Below are 22180 nucleotides of genomic sequence, written 5' to 3'. Positions count from 1 at the left end.
AGTGGAATACTGGTGTGTATTTTTTCTTTGAACTACCAATACCAGCCATATACAGTCTGTAACGTAGGGATTTCTATATGTCTTTATTTAGTGGTTACATTAGTGACAAAGGCTAAACTTTTAGCTTCAGTAACGCGTACATATCTCCACTTTTTATAAAACGACATGGTTGAAAACTGTTCCAGAGCCACTGTTGTTTCATCAGTGAAAAGTACATCATAAAATGCGTCTCCCTGTTCAATCCACTGGAAAAAAGAAAAGGAGCATAAAGCGTCTGATGGTCATAAACGATATTCATTTAGGAACAGCATCAGAGATATGTTTTTAACTGCACTGAATCGGAGAGAATACCATAGTGTGTTTTTTTTTTACTCCCTGGCGGAAACTGGCTTCCATAAGAATCAGTATGGCTCAGAGATTAAATAAAACTTCACTCGCACCAAACAAATGTATATTTCTAAATATCACAACATGATCGAATTTAAGTCATTTTAATAACAATGAATAGTCACCTAGGCGTTACAATATAAACATTTATATTGATTTAAATCGCATTTTGATTTAAATCGCAAAAGCGGGTTTAAATATATGTGTTTTTTGATTCATAATCAGACAAATGCAACATAAATTGATATCTTTGTCTTCTAAGTATCTTAATAAACTTTCAGCATAGCTTTCTCCCTGTTTAGATTTATTTTTCTTGGGATCTTGGGCTCAAACATGAAAAGATTAGATTGTAATCGTTTTTATTTTTTAAATACATTTTAGAAAAGTGTAATCTATACTAAAAAGCTGTACACCACCTGCTATAAAGATACATATTGTAATACTTTCGGGTTCAGTATACAGTAGATGTAAACCACAGATTGCAAAGTAAATACCCAACACTGATTGTACCCATCTGTCATGCTAATAAAGCACCTTGAATTGAATTGAGAGAGAGAGAGAGAGATTTAAACTGCGACACTGTTACGCCCAGGTTTTACGCTCTCTCTCTGCTGAATGAATAAAAGCATTTTATTAAAAACGCGTTTGCGTTTGTCTGGGTATTTACTTTGCAATCTGTGGTTTACATCTACTGTATTGCTTTGAGATGCCACTTTTAAAGGTGATATGTAAAATAAAGTTTTTTTATTATTGTTATAGAGAAACATGATCAGATTTTCCCTGGTTCAGAAAAAAGACGATTAAAATCTGTAATCTTTCCACTTGTATGTCATCGGAAAATACAAGAAGTTTCTGCTTTGTGTAAGGATGGTATCAAAAAGTAATCTAAGTGGTGAGAAAGCTGTGCTCCTCAAAGCGCTTTACAGGATAAAAACAACAGCAATAGTGTTAAGCTGGGCAAACGATTTTTTTATAGAAATACAAAATGAGATATAATGATGTGTTAAGACATTAACGAGTACAACCCCCCTCTCTGCGGGAGTGCTGGCTGTGACGAATTAAACCAGTTTCACAGGTATTTTCAAAGTAGAAGGGGGCGAGATTTCCAGCGAAAGACACCTCCCCCCTCCAAAACCAAGGAAGTACAGTACTAACTAGTTAAGAAAGCTAGGCTCCTCAATGAAATCGCTTTAGCATGGTAATGCGTTGGTGTAACAGTCCGGGCGTGGCAAGCTTCTAATGTCAACTCGACTCGATTGGAAGACAATGAACATATTCTAGCCCTAAATGAATTAATAGCAAACATGGTTTACATAAAATATATTTTTCCAAGTTTATAATAATACGATCTATAGTTGAAATCTGAGCCTAAATAAAAAGAAAAAGCATTTTCAGAGAGCAATTACGCTGTGTTTATGTAGAATAAGTGATTAGGTTTATGAGCAATCTAATTTCTTATTCGTTTAAAACGCTATATAAAATAAAGTTTATTATTAATTTGCTGGACAGAGAAGTGAACATTATTATGCATAAGACAAAGATAACGATCCTGATCAGTTTAGAAATTTGTGTACGCTGTAAGGTTTTTACTTCTTAAACTTTTAAAATACACGTTTCGAATAGAAAGAAATCCTATTCCTGGTACAGTATGTACGTATAGCAAACCAGCACGTCTTTTTTCTCCAATCAGAGGGGTGTCAGATGGTGTCAGCCAATAACCATTCTGAAGCCCTACCATAATCTCTGGTATGGGGAGACCCCAGAATTCTGTCCCATAGTTTAGACAGATGATAGATACTTTTATTGATCCCGTGAGGGAAATAAAGTAAATCATTTTCATTTTAGGAAATGATTAAACACTCGGTTAAAAGCAAAGGAGATTGTCTGTTATAGTGGACATAAAAACAAGAGTTCGCTGGCATTATATCCTAGAAGACACAGACTGGCGCCAGACTGAGAGAATGCCCGCAGTGTAAAAGAAAATGCCTGATGAACTAGGGATTGGACAGTTTCCAAGTGCTTGTACAATTGATGGAAATGTTCAAATAAATGTGCAAAAGAAATAAACAAAATAATCATGTATTTCTTTATCATATTGGCTAGCTAATGTCCTCTCTTTGCTAGTTAGTGGCTGTGTTTCTGCGTTGGGTAGCAACGGGTGACTGTTCTCAGGCGGAAGATATAAACAGCTTAATTTTTGTGTTAAATAATTTTTTAAATTTAAAATTCACTCTATACAGCAATCGCATATTTGGGTACCGTTTCATAAAACTTTCATGCTTAAAATGTCTAGGGAGAAATGTAAGACTGGTGTGTATTTTTTCTTTAAACTACCAAGACCAACCATACACAGTACAGTTTACGTACATACAATAATGTTTATGTTCCTAAATTAATATCGTTTATGACCTTCAGATGCGTTATGCTCCTCTTCTTTTTATGCTCAGCTACTAAAATTTCCCTTTAGTGGTAAAATTCCATATAAATATTCAAAACTAAGTGGATTAAAATGTGCACAGTAAAGACATTAAATGATTAAATCTTTTCACTACCAACCAATGCACCACGAGTGCCCCTGTCGGTCATTTTGGCCAGCCAATCACTTACCGCGGTGCCCTCCGGTGCCCCGCGGTGGCTTGTGGGTAGTTTACCGTACCGCGGGTTTGTACCGCGCATTTTGAATGGCTGCATCTGTAGGTGCAGAGCTCCAGTTTATATATCAAACTTCAGCCGTTTCTGACGCAAACTGTTACCATGGTAATGGGGGGAGGCCACATGTGTTCGGACATTCTCAAGACCTTGAACACTTTGAATGGCATCTTCCCATAATTAGGGAGTTTCTAGCTCGCACTTGGAATCTCTTATCAGTGCTCCCATTCTTGCTGTAACTCAAAAGCGCTGAAGCATGGAATATTGTGTACCAAAAGAAGTCTGTGCAGAAACAAGTAAGTTAACCCTCTTTTCACATCTCATGTATTTCTTCACATTATTGTTATTATTTCTTCAAAATGCAGTATCATCTTCAGTAGTTTATATTTTTACTATGTATACAATTGTGAAGAATAAACTAGTGTGAATTAAACATTTGAAGAACTAACTGACTTAATCAGTTCTTATGTTGGATTTAAAAAAATAGATATATTTATAAACATTTCTCAATGGTCGGTTACCACTCAAAATATAATAAGTTTGAGGTAAATTAATTAAGCAAAATAGTTTTCTAATAGCAATAAAGCCTTCTGGGGATTTTTAAATATGCGACCTTGATTTCCACTTGACCTCTGCCTGTGATTCAAATCACATCATTCCATTCACGGTCATATGCCATAACTGCATAACAGTGGTTATATACATAATGATACATAAGGTATAGGACACATTGATTGATTATGATAAAGATAGACTTACCTTTTTTGATAATTACATTATTTTTATTTAGCTGTCTTGACCTTTGGCAAAATGGCAGGTGAGATCAGCTCTGGTTTCTCAAGCATTTTTGCAAAACAGCACTTAATGCCCCTTGAAGGGCATCAACCAGTAAGCCACAAAACTTAAATTGAATCTTTATTCTCTCATTTGGGGTCCAGCTGGTATATTGTGGGAATCAGCCACCTGTGTCTTCCTCTTGGTCTCAGCTTGGAGAATATTTAGCACTTTTGTCTATCGGGTCCATAATAGTAGCATATTCTGTCTAAAATACCATGTCTGCTCGATTTAAATTGTAAAACAAAGTATTAAATATAGCATTATTCTATAGTTTCATTGCGTAGACATATGTACACAGGAAAGAGATGCCACTCACATATTAGTTTTATACACAACACATTCCTGAAGACCCCCTCACTTTGTTCTTTCATTACATGCAGAATTATCTCCACAGCCATAAATATGCAGTTCCATGTTTTCTGGACTGGACGAATGAACTGCAAATTGCATTCTGCTTCCACAATTTCAGATGGAATATTTGATCATTCAGTTTTATTCCACAGTGTTTGGCACTTGGCAAAACTGAACCTGGACAGCCTGGACAGATGACATCAAGTTTAAAAGGTGGCAAGCACAGGAGTTTGAACTGGAACACAAATCTATCATGTCCAGAACACTTGCAGTTTCTTGGAATTCAAGCTCAATTTCTTCATCTGCTTCTTCTTCTGGTTCTTTATTTTGTTCTTTGGTGACCTGTGCTAATAGTGGTTTTCATCACCAAATATCTTGAAGATCTTAAGGAATTACTTTTTGTAATTGTGTATAAATACTCATAGGAAACAGATCATTTTATTTTATATTATACAAGTGGCTTTAAAAACATATTTGAAAGAAAAAAGCAATTGAAAAAAACAAATAAGAGGCTAGTAATGACTTGAATGACTTTCAAAGAATGATTTACGGTTGTATACTGTAAGTTGCTTTGAAGCTGATATAAGTCTGCATTATAAAAATGATTTTCCTTTGAGGAAACCACAAGGTTGCCACAACAACACCACAATAATTATGACAATTATTTTTTAGTGTGTTTCTCAGTGATGTAGTGCTAGTTTTTATGCAGTGTTTTTTTTACTGTTGTTTCACCTTGAAACACTGTTTGGTTTAACTTCCCCTATAAACAATTATAACATCAGTTTTTTAATTATTTGTTGATTTGTTTTTTGTTTATTTAAATTATGTGTTTACACTAATATGTAAGCTCACAGTCCAAACAAAAACCCTCTCTGCACCCTGTTTATTGTGCTTGGTGCATAAACGAGCACAAACCTAAAGAGTAATACAGATGTAGCCATTCAAAATGTGCAGAAAAACCCTGTACGGCGGGTATCTAGCCACAGACAACGGTGGTAAATGATTCGCTGGTCAAAGATGATTGACAGGTGGTACTTGTGGTGCATTAGTTGTTAGTGAAATGATTGCTTCATTTAATCTCTGTACTGTGCATGTTTAAATCCACTTAATATGGACAACTAAGGGGACATTTTGGTAGCTAAACATAAAAATAATGGGAGCATAATGTCTCTGAACATCATAAACGATATTAATTTAGGAATATAAATACATTATACAAACTGTATATGGCTGGTAGTGGACACAGACACGTACCGCGGGTAATTGGCTACGTCATCGTGCGTCATACCGCGGTACGTGATTGATTGACGGACAGAGACATTCGTGGTGCGTTGGTCGGTCGTAGAAAGATTTAAATGTCTTTACTGTGCCCGTTTTAGTATTGAATATTTATATGGAATTTTACCACTGAAGGGAAATCTTAGTAGCTGAGCATAAAAAGAATAGGAGCATAACGCGTGTGAAGGCCATAAACGATATTGATTTTGTTACATAAACATACAGTATTACAGTAACTAACGTGAAATAACATGTATAAAAAGTGGTAGTTTTAAGCTTTTCTGTGAATACGCTCGATACTGGAGTCAACAAGCATACTTTTAGAATTTGATTAATAGGGAATATAATATGGAATCGCGTATCTAAAGAAATTAATAACAATATAATTATATTCATGTACTGCAACAAAAGAATAATATATGCTGTACAATGTCTGTTGATACTGTTTGTGCAGGGCTGTTTCACCACTCCTCATGTGACCCTGTGGGTGGTCCTGTGGTCTACGTGCCCGACTACTAAACCACAGGTTGGGTGTTCAAATCCAGCCGGTGCTGTGACTTTTATTTTAACAAACATTTCTTTGAAAAAATAAAATAGCAATATTATGGACAATTAATTGACAATAAATGTAGAAAGCACATATTAAATTTGGGAAATTTGGTTTCTGTCAAAGCGCAATGAAACCTATAACTTGATTCTTATGGACCCCTGGTCCCGCCAGGGATTTAAAAAAAAAAAACATGCAATCGTGTATCTAAAGAAATAACAGTATAACTATGTTCATGCACAAATAGTAGAATGTTATATTATTAGTTTGGGTGTCTCCTCTTGCCAGAAAGCTCTAAATTGCATTTTGAGTTTGGTTTTGGACTTTTTTAAAATTACAATCATAAATAAAGCTGATACTGTTTAGACTTTTAATTATTTTAAACTGTATTACAGCAGCACAATGCACAATGCAACGTAAATTGCTACCTTTGTCTTCTGCGTAATAATGTTCAGAAATAAGAAATTAGATTGCTCATAAATCTAATCACTTATTCTACATAAACAAAGCGTAATTGCTCTCTGAAAATACTCTTTTTCTTGTTCGTTTTGGAGACCTTGATCGAAACTGATTTGAGATGTCAGAACGGATTTATTTTCTGTGTATTTCTGTGCGCGCATTTCCTACATTGCTTCATTTGTCGAGATTTTAACTTTATATTTAGGCTCAGGATTTCAACTATAAATCGTACACTAATTACTAGCAGTAAATACTGATGTTTTGCTACCTCTTACCACAAAAATATGTATGTATTGTAGCTGGAATGAACTTTTTTTCGTACGTGTCTCTACCTACTGCGACTCGAACAGACACCCAGAGGTGGGGGGTGCGTCTTTCCACCTCCATAATTAAAATGCCAAATAGGAGTGGCGCAGCGCGGTTTTCATCACTCTCTGCGGGAGTGCTGGCTGTGACAAATTAAACCAATTTCACAGGTATTTTCAAAGTAGAAGGGTCTAGCAAAGTCATGTACCATACAGATGCAGCCATTCAAAATGCGCGGGCGATACCGCATTATTTTCCGGTATGCTGTACGCAGTCTACCGCAAGTTACCGGTAAATACCGCAAGTTACCGGTAAATACCGCTAGCAAAATAATAGTATCCGGAATTTCCGCAAGGTGGAGCTAATAAAGCTCAACCTCTCATGTTTGAGCTGTAGCCATCAAAGTCTTTAACGAAGATATTAATAATAGTATTAATAATAAATGACCTTGGACAAGCTGTAAACTCAAAGTATTGCCCTGGTCCACATTCTTTTTTTCATTGACCGTCTTTGTAAAAGTAACACCACAGCATTTCGCAATCACGCATTTTTTTCCAATCATGCAAAGTACAGTAATTTTTGAGAATCGATTCACCATGCCTTTCACATGCTCATAAAAGAGATTGATTTAGGAACATAAACATATTACCGTATGCAAACTGTACTGTATACAGTATGTATATGTATATTTAATGTCTTAACTGTGCCCGTTTAAGTATTGAATATTCATATCTAATTTTACCACTGAAGGGAAATCTTAGTAGCTGAGCATAAAAAGAATAGGAGCATACTGCAACGCGTGTGAAGGCCATAAACGATATTAATTTTGGAACATAAACATACAGTATATGGCTGGTCTCGGTACTTTAAAGAAAACATACACGAAACATGGTTTCATTATGACCAGAATCTGTCTTGAGATATTTTTAACTTGATTTACAGTATTTGAGAGGTATGTCTTAACACCGATACTACAGTGCTTAAGTACTACTCACGTATATGTTTCTAGGTTTATATTATGCATTTCATACGGTCAAATTACTTTTGAGCAACTAATAAGAAGCGCGAAACGGTATGCGTTTTAGTTTCGTTTCGTGCTGGGACCCGTGGATTGATTAGAGATATCAAGTACATACAAGTCATTTTTTAAATGTTGTAATTCGTCTTGAAAAAATGTTACAAGTACATCATCTATCAACAATTACACAGGTTCTGTTTCCATATTGCGGATTTTGGTTACGTAATATTATTTTCTAGATTTCACGTTGTGAATATATGATTTGGGCAAACAGAGCCGCAAAGAAGTACATTATGGGTTGTTGTTTTTTTTTTTGCAGTTTTATCTAGAACAAGCGATGCTTAAACCTTTGTCTGATTCTTGTGAAACTATCCACACGACAGTTACCCACAGTAGGAGTTGACTTCAGTGATGTCACTGATGGGATGTTTCTAAGAATCCATCCTCTGTAAAACGTCTTCTCTAGTTGTCCTGCATATGTATTCGCTAATGAAGCTGTGTGTTCTGTGCCTAGATCTCTACATTTCTGTATGAACCAGCTTAGAGGGCTAAAGACAGCTTGTGTTTAAATTGAGTGTAAGGCAATTTATGCTTCTAAAGTCATGGTCAGCATTTATTTTTGTACTGTGCTGTAAACTTGTTCTGTGCCTAATTACATTATTTTATAGCGTTTTTATAGCGTTATCAAATCCAGTGCCGCTGTTAGTTTCCTGAATCCCATCTCACATGGTCTGTGATTGAAACCTGTAATACCGGTTTAATTCGTCACAGCCAGCACTCCGGTTGTAAAGTAGAAGCAGGCGAAATTTCCAGCGAAAAACACCTCCCCCTTCTTCAGGTGTGAGGGTCTTCTGCTCAGAATGAAACGCTAAAATGTAATGTAGGCTCTGAATGGGTTCAATTGTGATTTGGGCTTGATTAAGGTCGCTGCCTTTCATCTTGAAATAACTCATTTCTAAATACCTTTTTCACTGTTAACATCTTGCAGCAACTCTGCGACAAAATATACACTCTGACAGTTCATCCTGCTACCAACATTAAATAAAACAAATCTTAAGATTTCTATATTTATGTCTTTATTTAGTGGTTTCATTAGTGACAAAGGCTAAACTTTCTTGGAAAAATGTCTTTTATGTGTTGCGGAAAAAAACTGACTTGCTTTAACAAAATATGTTTACAAATCCTTTCACCTGGCATTTTCGTAGTTAGAAATTATGGAACGCTCTGTTAAAAGCAAGGGAGTTTTTATGTCCGTTGCAGTTCTTTTGCAACATGAATATAATTATATCGTTATTAATTTCTTGAGATACGCGATTCCATATCATATTCCCTTTTAATCAAATTCTAAAAGTATGCTTGTTGACTCCGGTATCGCGTTAGTTAAAGACTTCGATGCTTAAAATGTTTAGGGAGAAATGGAATACTGGTGTGTATGTTTTCTTTAAAGTACCGAGACCAGCCATATACTGTATGTTTAAGTTCCAAAATTAATATCGTTTATGGACTTCACACGCGTTGCAGTATGCTCCTATTCTTTTTATGCTCAGGCACTAAGTAAAAGGAGATGCTTCATATTGCTTGACTAATTTTAAAAACCAAGTTATAAATGCAGACGCTCCCTCGGTGCCGCGCCGGGTGTAAATATCAAAGTATACATTCCCAACAAGAATTGTACCCATCTGTCATGCAAATAAAACACCTTGAATTGAATTGTGGGAGAGATGGGGGTAGTGGGACAGAGATACTGTAGACAGACTCAAGGCAAATAAGATACTTATGGGTACGCAGGCATTCACGACAGCAACATACGAAACGTTTGCACGTACTGTATAGTTAAGTTATTACTTGTTTTTCAAAGTGCAACGAAATACGATATTGTTGTTGCTGCTGTTCTGGTTGTTTTTATCCCGTAAAGCGTTTTGAGAAGCCACCTTTAAAGGCGATATATACTGTAAAACCACTGATTCTTATGGAATGTGTTCCGCAGGAGATTCAAATTTTTATTTATTTATTTTTTAATCGCGTATCTTAGGAAATCTCAGTATAACTTTGTTCATGAACAGTGGCATGTTACATTATCATTCGTTTTTTTAACAAGGCTCGCCAGCTAATGTGAATCGAAACCTGTCTTGCTAGCTTTTAAAGTCGTGCATGTGTAAACTGTACTAGAGGGCATGCGAGTTACTCTGCCCCTTTCAGCTGCAGGGAGTCTCTCTGCTGCAACACACAGCAGACAGAACGGGAGACTATTGCCTTTCATATCTGACACCAGTGAAGTAAAAGGGGTGTCTAAAGGGGTGATTTCAGACCACATTTTAGTTACTTTATTTTGTTTACTTTTAACATTTCTGTAATTTACAGTAGATGTCACAATAGAAGCCCGAAGCCTATTATACTCAGTCTAGCCTTGGATCCTCTGAGTCCCTTGACTCAGTTATTGCATATTAATTTCTTGAGATACGCGATTCCATATTATATTCCCTTTTAATCAAATTCTAAAAGTATGCTTGTTGACTCCGGTATCGCGTTAGTTAAAGACTTCGATGCTTAAAATGTTTAGGGAGAAATGGAATACTGGTGTGTATGTTTTCTTTAAAGTACCGAGACCAGCCATATACTGAATGTTTAAGTTCCAAAATTAATATCGTTTATGGACTTCACACGCGTTGCAGTATGCTCCTATTCTTTTTATGCTCAGGCACTAAAATCTCCCTTCTGCTTTGTGTAAGGATGGTATCAAGAGCAATCTTAAGTGGTGAGAAAGCTGTGTTCAATGTATTTAAGGGACTCAAAAGTAAAAGAAGATGCTTCATATTGCTTGACTAATTTTAAAAACCAAGTTATAAATGCAGACGCTCCCTCGGTGCGCTGCTCTGGTGCGCCGGCTCTTACACAGTGCCTGTCTGCCATAAGCGTTACAATATACATACCCAACACTGCTTGTACCCATCTGTCATGCAAATAAAACACCTTGAATTGAATTGAATTGAGGGGAGAGGGGGGGAATACTAAAGCCAATACTGGCTCAATACCCTCAATGGGCTTTGACGTGCTAATGCGTTGGTTTAACAGTCCGGGTGTGGCAGGCTTCCAATGTCAACTCGACTCGATTGGAAGACAATGAACGTATTTTAGCCCTAAATGAATTAATAGCAAACATGGTTTACATAAAATACATTTTCCAAGAAAGTTTATAATAATACGATCTATAGTTGAAATCTGAGCCTACTTTAAAAATAAAGGAAAAGCATTTTCAGAGGGTAATCATGCTGTGTTTATGTAGAAAAAGCGATTAGGTTTACGAGAAATCTAATTACCTATTCGCTTAAAACGCTATTAAAAATTTACTCTGTTGCACAGACACACACACAATAGAAGCAGGCACCGCTGTCAGAAGGGAAGATATGTTCAAAATATCGCAAATATCGATCATGTTGCGATATTTTGAAATATAAAAGTCAATTGATTGTCCATAATATCGCTATTCTATTTTTTCGAAGAAATGTTTGTTAAAAGAAAAGTCCAGCACCAGCTGGATTCGAAAACACAACCTGTCAGCTGGTAGTCACGTCTACAACAAGACAGCTCACATGAACAGGCAGGCGAAACAGCCCTACACAGCCCTGTCGCAGCACACGAATACCGTTATTAAATTCTTTAGATACGCGATTCCATATTATATTCCCTTTTAATCAAATTCTAAAAGTATGCTTGTTGACTCCGGTATCGCGTTAGTTAAAGACTTCGAAGCTTAAAATGTTTAGGGAGAAATGGAATACTGGTGTGTATTTTTTTCTTTAAAGTACCAAGACCAGCTATACACTGTATGTTTATGTTCCAAAATTAATATCGTTTATGGCCTTCACACGCGTTACAGTATGCTCCTATTCTTTTTATGCTCAGCTACTAAGATTTCCCTTCAGTGGTAAAATTCAATACCTACAACGGGCACAGCAAAGACGTTTTTACTGTAAGTCTTTCTACGACAGACCAACGGACCACGAGTGCCCCTGTCGGTCAACCAATCACGTACTGCGGTGCCACGCGTCATCTTGCGTCATGCTGAACGACGTCACCTGCGGTACATGTCTGTAACGCGCACTTTGAATGGCTGCATCTGTAAAAGTATGGTAGTTAAAAACCATTAAAACTTTCGCTTGGGTTTAAATGAAGTCGATGTTTTCTCATTTGGGTAGACTTGACTATTTAGCCATGAGATATACAATAGATTGTCATTAAACTACCTTATGTTTATTAATCTTCCTTGTTATGCACAGTGGGAATGGTAATGTAATGGGAATTAATTTAATCACAGAGATCTCTCTGGTCGGGGCGCGGGAGAGCCAGCAGGCAGGCGGTGGGTGATGGAGAAGAAGATAAAGGCAGCTTTTAACTCCGCAAGTCTGAGTTTTTGTGTCCGTCATCGTTACACTATCATTCTGTCCATCGAAAAACCTGTTTATATGTGACCTTTCAGAACACCTATCTGTTTTCTTCCTAGCACAATTTATGAGCACTCTGTGATTAAATTAATTCTCATTACATTATCATTCTCACTGTGCATAACAAGGAAGATTAATAAACATAAGGTTGCTTAATGAAAACTATTGTTTATCTCATGGCTAAATAGTCAAGTCTAGCCAAAAAGAGAAAACATCGACCTTATTTAAACTCCAGCGAAAGTATTAATGGTTTTTAATTACCATACGTTTATGGTACATGACTTTGCTAAAATGTATTTAAAAATAAAAATGATTACAAATGCCAGCAGAGAGAGAGAGACGCACACAGTTTTTCATTGTCAAAAAGTAATTGTTTTTTACTTTGTCAGCACCCAGACAGTTTAATAAAAATGCTTTTATTCATTCTTAATCAGACTCACATTCCCGAATGCCCCCCCCGCCCCACCCCGCTCAACAATCTTAGGAAGAACACGAAACAGCCTGTTAATAAAATTGTTGCAATTTTGTTCGGTCAGTTCTTCCTCCCAGAATTTTTAGATCGCATTGATCAGTTCTTGCTTTGTGGTAGGTTTAGCTCGGTGACATTGGAATACAGTGACTCAGACACCTGTTGAATGGAAAGGGACACTTTAATGTTCTGTACGGCTGGCACAGCACCCCACCGCGCCCGCGTGCCAGCAGAGAGAGAGAGAGACACACACACCGGTTTTCATTGTCAAAAAGTAATTGTTTTTTTTACTTTTGTACCAATTGTTTTGACATTCCTCTTGTTTAACAGGAATGTTTTGTTTCTGGACAGACTGTTAGACTAGAGGAAAAGAGCGCCTCCTTCTTCAAAGCATTTCGTTGATCCGATCACGAATTATTTTCCAGTCGCACAAAGTAAGTGTTGAGAATCTCTGATTCACCATGCTACTAATGGTTTCTCGGAGATTGCAAGGCAAGGCACTTTTGCCTCTGGACCCATCGAAATGTACCGATGTGGTCCACCCCCAGTAAATTTCAAAAGTCACAAGATTTCGAAACACGAGGGCGGCGTAGCGGTCGGCTCTCGCTTTCCCATCTATACCGATGCACTGCAAATACAACCCCCCCTCTTTCTCTTGAGTGATGGGCAACAGTTGGATATCTGGGAGAATTGTTCGTCCCACTGGCGTCTGTGAATTCCGCTCTGTAAATGGGGCTTCCTGAGGGGAGATAGATGGCAGGGACAGCATCAGCTAATTCCTGTGCGGTGGTGAGCAGAGAGGCCGGCATGGAGTGTCCTGAGGCGGTGTGTGCTCTGTGGGGAGCAGAGCTTCTGCCAGGCATTGCAACCTGCGCAGCGGGGAGAGGAACTTATCGGGAGACAGCTGCTCTACTGTTTGACTGCCGGAACATACTGTCTCCTTCTTCTGCATTTTCAGGAGTGTCTCTAGCCTCCCAATCCTCCCCAGTAATGCGTCGTACTGCTCCCTCTGCTGCCGAAAAGTCTCCATACAGGTGCTGCTTCTACAGGTTGGCACCCTGGCCATTGGGCGAGAGCAGAGACCCATAGCCTGTGGCAAAATAAAATAATTCATGTAAGAAATAAAGTCACATAGTAGTATTCATCAGTTGCAGAACAGACCTCAAAATAAACTTTTCTTTTCATCTGTCTTACCGCTTACTTTTTTACTGTCCTGGTAGATTTCGAAGATCGTTTCACCTGTGCGGTGTTTTCCTGAAGAACAGGCTGCGAAGAAATATTTATAATTGAATGTATAATTCAAAACGGCAATAATACCTTGTAATATGCGCTATAATCGTGTATTTCAGATGAAGCCTGCTGTATTTGCTTACCCTTCGCTCTTTGGAAGCTGGGGCGGCAGAAGCACCTTGTCTCTTCCCATAAAAGGTCTTGGTCTCCATACTGTACTATGGTCGCTGTAGTGCAGGCTCGCAGTTTTTTTTTTGTGATGGGAACTCATCCAATCCCTTGGTGTATTTATGCTATATTCTCATGTATGGTTAGAATGTGTTCATTGTCTTCCAATGAAAGACAGGTTCCTTTCGCCGAAGTTGGGAGACATTAGAAGCTTGCCACACCCGGACTGTTACACCAACGCTTTAGCACGTTAAAGCTATCCCATTGAGGAGCCGGGCGCAATAATTGTTTTGTTCCTTGATTTTCTGATCTGCAAGGCCATTTGGCTGCAGCGAATGTGAATTCTGTCTGGCATTGCCAGATTGTGAAAAAATAAAAGTATTTAAATCAAGATGGGGGTTAAGGGAGTCGTCTCTAGGACACTCTCCCTTATAAAATTAACGTGAAACAAAACAAAAACAAAAAATAAGATACAATCTACAGATATTCACAACATTCACAACATACCTGACTGAGACAGGTTTAGGGACCTTAACAGGTTTTAAGGCTTTCTGTGTTTCCCTTCCAAAGTTCAAAGAGGACATTGAATGTTTCCTGGATTTCGCTGGCTATTAAAGATTTATTAATTACAACACCATCACTGGCCGTGGGGCCGTGGGGTGAGACAGGGCTGCAGCCTGAGCCCAGGCCTGCAGGCCTGCAGCCTAAGCCCAACACAGTTTAATATCTATATCAACAAATTAGCAGGAATGTGGGACCAGTCTGCGGCTCCTGGTCTCACACTACACGACACAGAAATCAAGTTCCTGCTCTATGCAGATGACCTGGTCCTGCTGTCGCCCACAGAACAGGGCTTTTTTACCAACAGGTCAGTGGAGTTGCCATGGGCACCAGAATGGGACCCAGCTATGCCAACATTTTTGTCGGCTGGGTAGAAGAACGCTTCTTCGCTTCCTACACTGGCTATGTCCCTGACCTCTACAAACGATATATTGATGACTGCGTCGGTGCCGCCACATGCTCCAACGATCAGCTTGAGTTCTTTCTGCACCATTTCACCAACTTCCACCCGTCCCTCAAATATACGATTAACATATCTTCCACTACTCTTCCGTTTCTAGACATCCACTTGTCTATCAACTACCCCCGACTGTCCACTTCAGTTTATTACAAACCCACGGATTCACACAGCTACCTCCTGTACAGCTCATTTCACCCCAACCACACTAAAAACTCTCTTCCTTTTTCACAGTTCCTTAGGTTACGACGATTATGCAGCGACGACATCGACTTCGAGAACCAAGCCCTCGAAATGTACTCATTTTTCATCAACAGAGGATACCCCAGCAGTGTGATTGACAGGGCTCTTGCCCGAGCCAAAAACACCCCCCGGACCATCAACCCGATCAGGAACTCCCGCCGTAACAACCGCATTCTTTTGGTGCTTCCTTACCACCCTAACACACTTCCTATCCCCAGGACCATTAACCACAACTTTTCCATCCTACAGGATGATCCCTCCATTGGGGCCCTCTTTTCTGATCGCCCTATCATCTCATATCGCCGACCACCTAATCTGCGTAACCTCCTTGTTCACAGCTCCCTTGACCGCCCTCAACAACCATCCACACCAGGCACTTTCCCTTGCAACAGAGCTCGCTGTATCACCTGCAAATACACAGCCACCACCACACTCATTCAAGGCCCCTCAGGACAATTCCGGATCACCCAGACAGCATCTTGTACCTCCAGCAACCTTATTTACTGTATCTCTTGCAGTAAATGCCCAGCCATCTACATTGGAGAAACAGGAAGGAGACTCGGAGACCGTTTCAGAGAACACGTCAGGGCTGTAAAGATTAAAGATCTCTCCAAGCCCATTGTTTCTCATTTCACCTCTGACGGCCACGACCACTCTAATCTCTCCGTCTGTGTTCTCAAAGACGGTTTTCTGAACTCATACATCAGAAAGACCACCGAAACTAAAATTATTCTGCAGCTAGGATCACACCTTCTCCCTTCCCTTAACGACAGACTACTGTTCTTTTAAATTTTCTCCATTCATTGGAAGTTTCATTTCACACCTCTTTGCACCCATTCTGACTTCACACCTCTTGATTGGCCTCTCTTTCTGTCCCCTGCTCCCACCTCTCACTCCTCCTCCCTCCCAACCTTTGTTCTCCTGCTACTTTACCTCTGCCTACTGCCCTGTCTCTCTCACACCTGAAGAAGGCTCCACGGCCGAAACGTTGTGTTCTCTTTCTTCTTTTTTTCAGCATGGAATAAACCTATTACTTGTTCCTTTGCAGCCTACGCATGCTGACGCAGCTACCCACCCACTAAAACATTAAAGTGCCCCTTTCCATTCAACGGGTGTCTGAGTCGCTGTGTCCTATCTTCTGACAGTCGCTGTTGTGAATGTCTGTAGAGTGTATCTTATTTTTAGTACTATATTTTTATATTATATTTCCTATTAATCAAACTCTAAGAGTATGTATCGGCTTTTCCCCCCTCCCAGCCAGTACAGGAGGCTCTACTGTACACAGAGAGGGGCGGAAGGGAGGAACAAGCTGTCCAGCCGTGTGGAATGCTACAGAACCCTAAACAGACAATACACATTAGCCAAATATTTGACCAGGATATCCAGACACAGCTGGATGAGCCCCACCAGCCAGGACAGGAGGCTCCACTGTACACAGAGAGGGGTGGGAGGGGGGAACAAGCTACCCAGCTGTGTGGTTGAAGCTGATAACCTGGATTCTCTCCAGACACAGCTGTATGAGCTCCACCAGCCAGGACAGGGGGCTCTACTGTAGACAGAGAGAGACAGGAGGGGGGAACAAGCTGCCCAGCCATGTGGAATGCTACAGAACCCTTAACAGACATTACACACTAGCCGAATATTTGACCAAGATATCCAGACACAGCTAGATGAGCTCCACCAGCCAGGACAGGCAAATAAGATACACTCCACAGACATTCACAACTGCGACATATCATAAAACATTTGCACATATTGTTGAATTATTACTTGTTTTTCAGGAAGTTAAAAAAACACTTGAATTACTTATCCAGTCTCTCGAAATAAAATTATTTTTCAAGCAATGTAACTAATGTCGGGCAATGTGTTTTTTTTTAATCTAACATTGACAGCCACATCTTAAATCTTGTCAGTCAGCTCTTTTTTTTCTATTTGAATTGTGGCTATTCAAACAACTTGGGATAACAAGTGTTCTCAAAGTCACCGAGCTCACAGAGCTTCAACAACAGATGACAACTTCCTTAGTCCTTCCTAAGTCTTCCTGAAATTGTCAGACGGGGTGGAGGGCACTCGGGAATGTGAGTTACAGTATTTGAGTTAGATTATGAATGAATAAAAACATTTAATTAAAAACACATTTGAGTTTGTTTGGGAGCTATATTATGTATTTTTCATATATAAGATATAATGATGTGTTCCTGCTTACACATTGCACGACCTTAAAAGCTATAAAAACAGGTTTCGATTCGTGTCTTTTTCACATTATCTGGCGAGCCTTGTTTTGTCAAAGAACCAGAGATCATCTCGCTTTCAAAGGACAGCACAGACCTTGAAAAGGCTGCAAATGTATTAGCAAGGGTTAATTGTACTATGGACAGCACAAAGAAATGTAAAATAGTCTTCTTTAGGTGTGAGGGCAGGAGTGGATCGCAGCAGGCATACTCAGCAAATAACAAGAAAACAAAGAACAGGGCAGGTGAGACAAGTATCCAGAGAGAGGCACCTGAGAATGATAATGTAATGAAAATTAATTTAATCACAGAGTGCTCATAAATTGTGCTAGGAAGAAAACAGATAGGTGTTCTAAAAGGTCACATATAAACAGGTTTTCAATGGACAGAATGATAGTGTAACGATGACGGACACAAAAACTCAGACTTGCGGAGTTAAAAGCTGCCTTTATCTTCTTCTCCGTCACCCACCGCCTGCCTGCTGGCTCTCCCGCGCCCCGACCAGAGAGATCTCTGTGATTAAATTAATTCTCATTACATTACCATTCCCACTGTGCATAACAAGGAAGATTAATAAACATAAGGTTGTTTAATGACAATCTATTGTATATCTCATGGCTAAATAGTCAAGTCTACCCAAATGAGAAAACATCGACTTTATTTAAACCCAAGTGAAAGTATTAATGGTTTTTAACTACCATACTTTTATGGTACATGACTTTGCTAGACCCTTCTACTTTGAAAATACCTGTGAAATTGGTTTAATTCGTCACAGCCAGCACTAACACAGAGAGTGATGAAAACCGCGTTGCGCCACTCCTATTTGGCATTTTAGTCATGGAGGCAGAAAGACGCACCCCCCACCTCTGGGTGCCTGTTCGAGTCGCAGTAGGTAGAGACACGTATGAAAAAAAGTTCATTCCAGCTACAATACATACATATTTTTGTGGTAAGAGGGAGCAAAACATCAGTATTTACTGCTAGTAATTAGTGTACGATTTATAGTTGAAATCCTGAGCCTAAATATAAAGTTAAAATCTCAACAAACAAAGCAATGTTTGAAAGGCGCACACAGAAATACACAGAAAATAAATCCGTTCTGACATCTCAAATCAGTTTCGATCCAGGTCTCCAAAACGAACAAGAAAAAGAGTATTTTCAGAGAGCAATTACGCTTTGTTTATGTAGAATAAGTGATTAGATTTATGAGCAATCTAATTTCTTATTTCTGAACATTATTACGCAGAAGACAAAGGTAGCAATTTACGTTGCATTGTGCATTGTGCTGCTGTAATACAGTTTAAAATAATTAAAAGTCTAAACAGTATCAGCTTTATTTATGATTGTAATTTAAAAAAAGTCAAAAACCACACTCAAAATGCAATTTAGAGCTTTCTAGCAAGAGGAGACACCCAAACTAATAATGTAACATGCTACTGTTTGTGCATGAACATAGTTATACTGTTATTTCTTTAGATATGCGATTGCATGTTTTTTTTTATCCCTGGCGGGACTGGGCGTCCATAAGAATCAAGTTATAGGTTTCATTGCGCTTTGACAGAAACCAAATTTCCCAAATTTAATATGTGCTTTCTATATTTATTGTCAATTAATTGTCCATAATATTGCTATTTTATTTTTTCAAAGAAATATTTGTTAAAATAAATGTCACGGCGCCGGCTGGATTTGAACACCCAACCTGTGGTTTAGTAGTCAGGCATGTAGATCACAGGACCACCCACAAGGTCACACGAGGAATGGTGAAACAGCCCTACACAAACAGTATCAACAGACATTGTACAGCGCATACTATTCTTGTGTTGCAGTACATGAATATAATTATATAATTATTAATTTCTTTAGATACGCGATTCCATATTATATTCCTTATTAATCAAATTCTAAAAGTATGCTTGTTTGCTCCGGTATGGAGCGTATTCGCAGAAAAGCTTAAAACTACCACTTCTTATACACACGTTATTTCACATGTTAGTTAAAGACTTCGATGCTTAAAATGTTTAGGGAGAAATGGAATACTGGTGTGTATTTTTTCTTTAAAGTACCGAGACCAGTCATATACAGTTTACATACTGTAATACTTTATGTTTATATTCCAAAATTAATATCGTTTATGGTCTTCACACACGTTATGCTCCTATTCTTTTTATGCTCAGCTACTAAGATTTCCCTTCAGTGGTAAAATTCCATATAAATATTCAATACTTAAACAGGCACAGTAAAGACATTAAATATACATATACATACTGTATACAGTACAGTTTTGCATACAGCAATATATTTATGTTCCTAAATCAATATCTTTTATGAGCATGTGAAAGGCATGGTGAATCGGAGATTCTCAAAAATTACTGTACTTTGCATGATTGGAAACAAATGCGTGATTGGATCAACGAAATGTTGCGGTGTTACTTTTACAAAGACGGTCAATGAAAAAAAAAAAGGGGACCAGGGCAATACTTTGAGTTTACAGCTTGTCCAAGGTCATTCATAATAAATACTATTAGTAATATCTTTGGTAAAGACTTTGATGGCGACAGCTCAAACATGAGAGGTTGAGCTTTATTAGCTCCACCTTGCGGAAATTCTGGATACTATTATTTTACTTGCGGTATCGTGAGGTTCTATGCGAGAATATACGGTATTAATATCGTAACTTCCGGTATACCGCGTCAAGCGCACCTCAAAATAATGTGGTATCGCCTGCTTGTTTTGAATGGCTGCATCTGTAGTTTAAATAAATAATACACAACTGTTTCCCACTTTCTTCATAAACATTTTATGCATCAAAGTCTTTCACTTGGTCACTTACTATGGTTATTTTGGAAAAGTTTTGACATGCTTCTTCTGACAATATTAAGTTTATATACAGATGCAGCCATTCAAAATGTGCTGGCGATACCGCATTATTTTCCGGTACGCTGTACGCAGTCTACCGCGAGTTACCGGTAAATACCGCTAGCAAAATAATAGTATCCGGAATTTCCGCAAGGTGGAGCTAATAAAGCTCAACCTCTCATGTTTGAGCTGTAGCCATCAAAGTCTTTAACGAAGATATTACTAATAGTATTAATAATGAATGACCTTGGACAAGCTGTAAGTGTAAACTCAAAGTATTGCCCTGGTCCACATTCTTTTTTTCATTGACCGTCTTTGTAAAAGTAACACCACAGCATTTCACAATCACGCATTTGTTTCCAATCATGCAAAGTACAGTAATTTTTGAGAATCGATTCGCCATGCCTTTCACATGCTCATAAAAGAGATTGATTTATGAACATAAACATATTACCGTATGCAAACTGTACTGTATACAATATGTATATGTATATTTAATGTCTTAACTGTGCCCGTTTAAGTATTGAATATTTATATGGAATTTTACCACTGAAGGGAAATCTTAGTGCCTGAGAATAAAAAGAATAGGAGCATACTGCAACGCGTGTGAAGGCCATAAACGATATTAATTTTGGAACATAAACATACAGTATATGGCTGGTCTCGGTACTTTAAAGAAAACATACACGAAACATGGTTTCATTATGACCAGAATCGGTCTTGAGATATTTTTAACTTGATTTACAGTATTTGAGAGGTATGTCTTGACACCGATACTACATGAATACTGCTCACGTATATGTTTCTAGGTTTATATTATGCATTTCATATGGTCAAATTACTTTTGAGCAACTGATAAGAAGCGCGAAACGGTATGCCCAGGGCGTTTTAGTTTCGTTTTGTGCGGGGACTGCTTTAACTATATCGCCGTGGATTGATTAGAGATATCAAGTACATACAAGTCATTTTTTAAATGTTGTAGTTCGTCTTGTAAAAATGTTACGAGTACATCATCTGTAAACAATTACACAGGTTCTGTTTCCATATTGCGGATTTTGGTTACGTAATATTATTTTCTAATTTCACGTTGTGAATATATGATTTGGGCAAACAGAGCCGCAAAGAAGTACATTATGGGTTGTTGGTTTTTTTTGCAGTTTTATCTAGAACAAGCGATGCTTAAACCTTTGTCTGATTCTTGTGAAACTATCCACACGACAGTTACCTAGGAGTTGACTTCAGTGATGTCACTGATGGGATGTTTCTAAAAATCCATCCACTGTAAAACTTCTTCTCCAGTTATCCTGCATATGTATTCGCTAATGAAGCTGTTTGTTCTGAGCCTGGTTCTCTACATTTCTGTATGAACCAGCTTAGAGGGCTAAAGACAGCTTGTGTTTAAATTGAGTGTAAGGTAATTTATGCTTCTAAAGTCATGGTCAGCATTTATTATTGTACTATGCTGTAAACTTAATCTGTGCCTAATTACATTATTTTATAGCTTTATCAAATCTGTACATTGTTTGTCGATAATGTTTCTGTAGTGCTTTTTCAGCAGTCTACGTGGCACTGTGGGTTAGGTTCCTGACTCCCATGTCACATGGTCTGTGATCAAATCCCGTGTAACTATGACTTTAATTTTTAACAAACATTTCTTTGAAAAAATGAAACGTTTCCCTTGGTCAGAGATT

The sequence above is a fragment of the Atractosteus spatula genome, chromosome 9 (genome assembly GCF_055471065.1).
Source record: "Atractosteus spatula isolate fAtrSpa1 chromosome 9, fAtrSpa1.hap1, whole genome shotgun sequence".
In the NCBI taxonomy this organism is placed as follows: Eukaryota; Metazoa; Chordata; class Actinopteri; order Semionotiformes; family Lepisosteidae; genus Atractosteus; species Atractosteus spatula.
The sequence above is the reverse complement of the archived record's forward strand: the minus strand, read 5'-3'. Positions refer to the sequence as shown.